The sequence below is a fragment of the Durio zibethinus genome, unplaced genomic scaffold (genome assembly GCF_047325235.1).
Source record: "Durio zibethinus cultivar Kanyao isolate XHJ-2024 unplaced genomic scaffold, ASM4732523v1 HiC_scaffold_95, whole genome shotgun sequence".
Classification (NCBI taxonomy): Eukaryota; Viridiplantae; Streptophyta; class Magnoliopsida; order Malvales; family Malvaceae; genus Durio; species Durio zibethinus.
Genome location: NW_028322718.1, coordinates 87,501 through 94,539, shown reverse-complemented (window position 1 = coordinate 94,539; position 7,039 = coordinate 87,501). Strand labels below are relative to the sequence as shown.

At 27.9% G+C, this 7,039-nt stretch overlaps 3 non-coding genes across 3 annotated transcripts; 1 reads left to right on the top strand and 2 right to left on the bottom strand.

The window, feature by feature from the left end:
* Positions 1 to 747: 747 nt before the first annotated feature.
* TRNAF-GAA (transfer RNA phenylalanine (anticodon GAA)) lies at positions 748 to 820 on the bottom strand. Its single transcript has one exon. It is a non-coding gene; the product is annotated as a tRNA-Phe (tRNA).
* Positions 821 to 3,665: 2,845 nt separating this feature from the next.
* On the top strand, positions 3,666 to 3,738 carry TRNAT-UGU (transfer RNA threonine (anticodon UGU)). The gene has a single exon. It is a non-coding gene; the product is annotated as a tRNA-Thr (tRNA).
* A 1,378-nt stretch (positions 3,739 to 5,116) lies between these two features.
* TRNAS-GGA (transfer RNA serine (anticodon GGA)) lies at positions 5,117 to 5,203 on the bottom strand. Its single transcript has one exon. It is a non-coding gene; the product is annotated as a tRNA-Ser (tRNA).
* Positions 5,204 to 7,039: the final 1,836 nt, after the last annotated feature.

Below are 7,039 nucleotides of genomic sequence, written 5' to 3'. Positions count from 1 at the left end.
CATTGAATGATAAGAAACTAATTACAACTTCAAATATTCAAGGAATATTTGTACATTCTCTTCTAGCTCAAACGGAGGAATTGAGGTTTCATTCGTATTCTTATGGATAGGCTAATAAATAAAAAGAAATAAAAGACAATACATCATTGAAATTCTCGATTTTTGAAGATACCTTTTTATTTTATTTCGGACGAGCCGAGACAATAGGATGAACAACAAGGGTTCTATACCGTGAACTTTGTATCGCGCACATCACTTAGATGAACTCTAGAGAGTCACATAGAAAGGAATGAAGAAATGGAATATGAAAGAGAATACAAATAAATAAATGAAAGGGAATCGGATTCTATTTGTACTGTAGCTGAGATGAGTCTTGGTTATTTCTATCCTTGAACTCCTCTAGACCAGACTTTTGGTTGGGCCTTTCAACCAACTATTTTAATCTTTTTTTTTAATTAAATATGTATGAAGTATTAACATTCTTTTTGAATGTGAGGAGCCACAGCGTGAACAAATAAAAAAGAAGAGGAAAGATAATGAAATTTTTTTCTTTTACTACATTATTTATTTTTTTTACTACATTATAATTATAATAGACTCTTTGCTCATCTAAAAAATAGAAACAAAAAAAAAAAAAAAAATAAATAAAGAGAGGGTTTACTTCCAGATAGCTAGCTAGATAAGTATGTATTATGTCGATCTATATCAATTAATTTGTAGAGTAGATACTCATACAAATTAATCATACGCCGAGAACCAGATTTGAACTGGTGACACGAGGATTTTCAGTCCTCTGCTCTACCAACTGAGCTATCCCGACCATTACCGACGCATTATCCTCATAATACTAGATGACTTGGGTCTATGTCACTTAAAAATGAAAACAAAAAAAAAAACGAAAAAGTATTAAATTAAAAGGGGAATTTCTTGGATCTTTAAAAGGAAGACTTTGTAAATTTCAGTATGAGTAATGATATGGATTATGAATCATTCAAATAGGTATTCCTTGCTCAAGGGTGTTGATTTGTACGTATATCATATATATATCACAATATATCATATCACAAGACTTGTGATAAGAGAACAAAATTCTGCTAGGATACGCTTGTAAAATGGAAAAGAATAGGATGAATGAGAAACATAAGGAACTTTGAACCACTAACAAAAAGGGTAGGATAAAATAAATAGATAGCAAACGGGCTTTTTGGGGTTGGGGATAGAGGGACTTGAACCCTCACGATTTTTAAAGTCGACGGATTTTCCTCTTACTATAAATTTCATTGTTGTCGGTATTGATATTGACATGTAGAACGGGACTCTATCTTTATTCTCGTCCGATTAATCAGTTTTTCAAAAGATTTATCAGACTATGGAGTGAATGATTTGATTAATGAATATTCTATTCGATTCTTTCTTCAACTTGGAATCGATTCACAACAATTCTTTTTATTTTTCATATAAATTGATTTTGCATATAAATAAAAAAAATACGGGTTCGAGTCGTCTTTTTTGGTTTTTCATTAGTATACCTATTTATTTTATATTTTATATAGGTATATCTTGCATCCTTTCTGGAGTTTCGATATAAGGATTCCTTTACCAACAGTCAACCCCATTTGTTAGAATAGCTTCCATTGAGTCTCTGCACCTATCCCTTTTTTATTATTCTCGCTTGTTGAACCTTTGTTTATTTTCGTAAAATAATAGGATTTGGCTCAGGATTGCCCATTTTTCATTCCGGGGTTTCTCTGAATTTGAAAGTTATCACTTAGTAGGTTTCCATACCAAGGCTCAATCCAATCCAATTAAGTCCGTAGCGTCTACCAATTTCGCCATATCCCCTTTGTGTCTTGAGATTAGGATCTCATTAGGATGCACTTCCTTCCCCCTTTCTCCTTCCCTTCCTTTCCCCTTTCTTTCATTTATTTATTTTCTTTCTTTTTATGCGAAAACCGTTGAATTTAGTATTGAATTTAGTAGATATAGATACTGATTCTTATATCGAAGGGTCTTTACCTATTTTATTTCTTGTTTGTTTATCTTCTTTCGTCTCTATCGGAGACCCGTATTTATTTGGTCCAATCAGAAAATATTTTATCATTTCTGTATTCGCAATTCAATATAGATGGATATTCCATAACATATATATGCCCCCCTTACTCTCAGTTTTCTCAGGCAATTTACTCGAACGGTCGATTTTTTTTTTTTTTTTCGTCTTAGCTTCCGCCTTTATGAATGAAAACAAAAGAAAGGAGTCTCTCATCTCTCATTATGATCTGGATTTCATTTCTATGGGTTGCATCTTTTCTTTTTTCTTTAATTTTATTTTTATTCTTATTCTTTTATTAGACTATCCTATATAACCATAATAAGATAACTAAAAAAATAAAAATAAAAATGAAAATTGAATTTATTCATTATTAAAATTTATTCATTTTAAAATTTATTCATTATTAATTATTTATTTTCTAGTATAATAGCATAATAGCTAGAACTAATTATTCCATTCATTTCTATTTCGACTTCGAAGATAATTCGAATTAGTTAGTCTAAAAAACAAAGTTTCATTCTAATTATTTAGACTTATAACGTATCATTTATATAATGATAATATATATATAAATTATATATAAATATAAATTATATATAAATGCATAAAAATATTTTCACTATAATTATCTAATTATTAGACTCTATTTATAATTCTAAACTAAATATAAATAAATTAAATATATATTAAATCTATATTAAATATAAATAAATATTAAATATAAATAAATTAAATCTATATTAAATCTATCTATCTATATTAAAATTAAATCTATCTATTAAATTAAATCTATATCTATATCTATATAAAAAAAAAAAATTATATATAATTTAAATGTAAAATATACTAAAAATATACTAAAAAATACTAAAAATATAAAATAAAAAATATAGTAATATTATACTTAGTATACTAATATTATACTAATATATATATAATACTAAATTATATATATATAATACTAAATAGAATATAATACTAAATAGAATAGAATACTAAATAGAATAGACTAATAGAATAAAGATAACATATAATAAAATAAATATAAAATAAAAATATATAATATAGAGATAAATAATAAATAATTATAAAAATTATAAATATATTTATAATTTATTTTTATAATTTTTATAATTATAATAAAATTAGAATTAAATTATAATAATATTATTATAATTTAATATTATTAAATATAATGTTATTAAATATTAATATGATTAAATTAAAATATGATTAAATTAAAATATCATTTTTAATATGATTAAAATATAATCAAATAGAATGATTAAAATATAATCAAATAGAATTATATTATTCTATTCTTAATTATTATATTCTATCAATATTAGATTGAATATTAGATTGAATCTACCATTATTATATATTATTATATATTATTATATATCATTATATTAAATATGATTATATTAAATATGGCATAAATTATGTATGGCATAAATATGGCATTTAAAATTTAAAATTCTAGTTTTTCTAAATTCTAGTCTATAATTCATATTAATAATTCATAGTAATTATGAATAACTAATAGATAGTTAATAGATAAGATCGTAATAGTTTGCTGAATTCCTATGGATACAAAATTTCTATTATTTGAGCCCGCTTAGCTCAGAGGTTAGAGCATCGCATTTGTAATGCGATGGTCATCGGTTCGATTCCGATAGCCGGCTTTCTCTATTTGTTTGCTTTTTTACTTTTTTACATGATTGATAATGTTTTTTTGAAATCAAAGAACATTGAAAAAGCTTTTTCCCCTTTTCTTTCCAAAGGTCAACGATCCGTTTATTATGTCGTAGAAACTTTCAATTAGGAATAAAATTGGAGGAGTTAGATCTTTGCAGAATAAATCAAGAAAAAAAAAAAGGAAACTTTTTTTGGTTTAATTTTTAGATTTTAATTTTTATATTTTATATTTAATATATATTTTATATTTAATATATTTATATATTATATATATTTTATTTTAATTTCTATTTTTTGTATACATTATATACAATATACATTATATACAATACAAAAAAGTATGGATATTGATCCAATTCATCTCATTAATATTTGTAGTACAATCCTTCAGTCGATTTCGCTTCATTTAGTTCAGTTTTAATTTAGGTTTATGAAATTTCAATAAAATTCAAATTAATAAGGAGTCTTTATGTCGCGTTACCGAGGGCCTCGTTTCAAAAAAATACGCCGTCTGGGGGCTTTACCGGGACTAACTAGTAAAAGTCCTAGAGCCGGAAGCGATCTTAGAAACCGATCGCGCTCCGGTAAAAAATCTCAATATCGTATTCGTTTAGAAGAAAAACAAAAATTGCGTTTTCATTATGGCCTTACAGAACGACAATTACTTAAATACGTTCGTATTGCCAGAAAAGCAAAAGGGTCAACAGGTCAGGTTTTACTACAATTACTTGAAATGCGTTTGGATAACATCCTTTTTCGATTAGGTATGGCTTCAACTATTCCTCAAGCCCGCCAATTAGTTAACCATAGACATATTTTAGTTAATGGTCGTACAGTAGATATACCAAGTTATCGCTGCAAACCCCGAGATATTATTTCAGCGAGGGATGAACAAAAATCTAGAACTCTGATTCAAAATTATCTTGATTCATCCACCCATGAGGAATTACCAAAGCATTTGACCCTTCACACATTACAATATAAAGGATTAGTCAATCAAATAATAGATAGGAAATGGGTCGGTTTGAAAATAAATGAATTGCTTGTCGTAGAATATTATTCTCGTCAGACTTAAACCTAACTAAAATAACAAAACAAGGGTTCTGCTCCCTTTTCACCTGAGTTAAGGTTAAGTAAAGGAAGACAGGGTAAGGGATTTGATTCGGAAATTTTATTTTTCTCCTATTCATGTATGATAGATCCGTAGGTAGATTTTCATCCCCTGTACGCTATTTTACGTATTCCGTATTAAAAAGAAATTGGGAATAGAGAATCTATATCAAAGAAGGGTCTAACTCTTTAGTATCTGTTCTTATTTGATTTGATACATTGTAGTCAGTTACATTGGCGAATTAGGTGAAGGTGCGGAAAGAGAGGGATTCGAACCCTCGGTAAACAAAAGTCTACATAGCAGTTCCAATGCTACGCCTTGAACCACTCGGCCATCTCTCCTACATAATTATTATGGCCGATAACCCGAGCGAATAGCGAGTTATTCATATTAGATTGTTCGAGAGGTACGAACAATATCAATTCTAACTAGAAAACTAGCTATAAAAATAGAAAACTTTTCATCACTTTTTTCAGCACTTTTTCTTTAGCCTCCCGACTCGAAGAAATTTTTTTGTGAGGGGGCTGTTAAAAATAAATAATATAATACGATAAACATATACCATATATATCTATTCATGTTTGCGAAAAAGGCACTCCCATCTTTTTTCTGATATTTCTACCGGACTGGATTAAATCAATGAATTGAAACGAATCAAATCAATCGATTGGTTTTTTTTTTTTAGACTATGCTTAATGGATATTTTTAGTTCATAATTCTCTTTAGACTCTAATTCCCCATTTCTATAAGAATTCTAAAATTCTTTTCCAGTTTTAGATCTCTCAACAACAACCTCTTACTCTGTAAATCTATTACAAATTCATAAATCCTCTAAGGGATTTTTATATTTGATTATATGTTGTATACCTGCTATGCACAAAACACAAAAAAGGGCAGTTATTTTATTTTCATCATAGAACGATTATTCGATTATTTTTCCTCTTTTTATCATAATTTAATCAAAACTTCTCTAATTTTGCTAATCTATCCTAATCCGTAGGATAAATTTTTTGATTCTTCAACTTCGATGAAATCGTAATAATTCTTTTTTCTTTTTATATTTTATTCTTATACTAATAAATTCTTATACTAATAAATTTGGATGAAATAAAATAGGATTCAAATATTTCTTTTTTTTTTTTTTTCTTGATTCCTGCCAAAAAAATTGAAGTAAAGTAGAGGGCTATATCTTTTTTTTTTTTTTTTTTATGGAATGGGTCTGCTTTTATGTTATTTCGTACTGTACGCTTCCTTTGTTTGTGAGATCCTTTTTTTTTTCTCACGAAGGGGTAATGAAAAGAGTTATAGAATGGATTGCTACCTATGCCTAGATCGCGGATAAATGGAAATTTTATTGATAAGACCTTTTCAATCGTAGCCAATATCTTATTACGAATAATTCCGACAACTTCAGGAGAAAAAGAGGCATTTACTTATTACAGAGATGGTGCGATTTGATTATTATTATATAATTATAATTATTTTATATATTTTAATTATTTTATATATATTTTTTTTTTTATTTTTATTTTACCGCTCTTAGTCTTAGGAAAAAGACACATGATTCGGAATAGAAAAAAAAAAAAAAAGACTATTGAAAAAAAAAAAGAAATCTACGCTTGTTGAAGGTGAAGTTTATAAATAAAGCAATTCCTTCTGTCGTGTATCCCCGATTAATGCAACCTCAGATGCTTCAATTGTTGATTCGAGTATTGAGCGAAAGGTTACACCTATGGGTCTGTATTGTGGGTCAACCCTACTACACTAGTACCAATAGGCGGCATAGAGGAAGAAGCACTACATCTAGGAATCAACAACACGAAAACTTTGTTATTGTTATAAAGGATTCCCTTTCCTTATCGGGATCGGAACTAAGAGAAATGGTTGGGACAACAAACATCCATCTTGTTCGTACTTTGGATACCCATATAACCATCGAAGATTGTTGAAGTGACTAATTCCTGGAAATTAAGGAGCGTTGAGAACAAAGAAATTGTTGGAGTTTACTTTATTTATCTAGTACGAACACGCTTGATGGTAAGAAAAGATCTTTTGCAAGAGGGTTGGCTAGAGATTTCTTGTAAAAACATTAGCCCCGCTCAGTTCATAATGACAATATTTCGACCTTTTTTTTAATTCCATGGATTATTCTCATTATGCACATAAAGGAGGAGCCG